We start from the raw sequence: 652 nt of genomic DNA, 5'->3' as shown, positions 1-652 counted from the left end.
TTTCCAAGCTCCAGGGGAAGCTCCCGGCTCCCCCCGGGGGTTGAGCGAAAAGCGCTTCCGCGGAGTTGAATTTGGAATCTTTCCCATTTTCCCCCCGGTGATTGCTGCGTTTTCCCAGGGCCTGGGGAGGGGTTTGGGATTTTTCCCGCTGGATCCAGCAGGGATCTGTTCCCGTCTCCCCGCTGGCAGCAGATGTGGGGTCGAGCAGCTCTGGCCCTCCCCAGGCTCCCATAAAAAAAGGGAAGGAGGTTTTCCAGGGATTTTCCCCGGCCCATGTGAACATCAGGCTCCTTTCCAGGCTTTATTCCTCATTTCCCCCTTTTTTTCCCTCCCCTCCCGCTCCCCAGAATTCCAGCTGCTCTCCCTGATCCCACACACGAAGCCGAGCCCGTTCCCGCTGCGGGAATTCAGGGCGGGATTTGGGATCAGAGGATGCTCCAGGATCCCTTCCCAGCTCCTCTCCCTGCTCCTTCCAGCCCCGCTCCTGACGTGAGCCAGGATGGACAATCCAGGAATTCCTGCATTGTCTGCGGGGCCGGGAGAGGGGAGGGGATGTGGGGATGGGAATGTGGGGATGGGAATGTGGGGATGGGAATGTGGGGATGTGGGGATGGGAATGTGGGGATGGGGATGTGGGGATGGGAATGTGGGG

The sequence above is a fragment of the Parus major genome, unplaced genomic scaffold (assembly GCF_001522545.3).
Source record: "Parus major isolate Abel unplaced genomic scaffold, Parus_major1.1 Scaffold273, whole genome shotgun sequence".
Lineage (NCBI taxonomy): Eukaryota > Metazoa > Chordata > Aves > Passeriformes > Paridae > Parus > Parus major.
The sequence above is the reverse complement of the archived record's forward strand: the minus strand, read 5'-3'. Positions refer to the sequence as shown.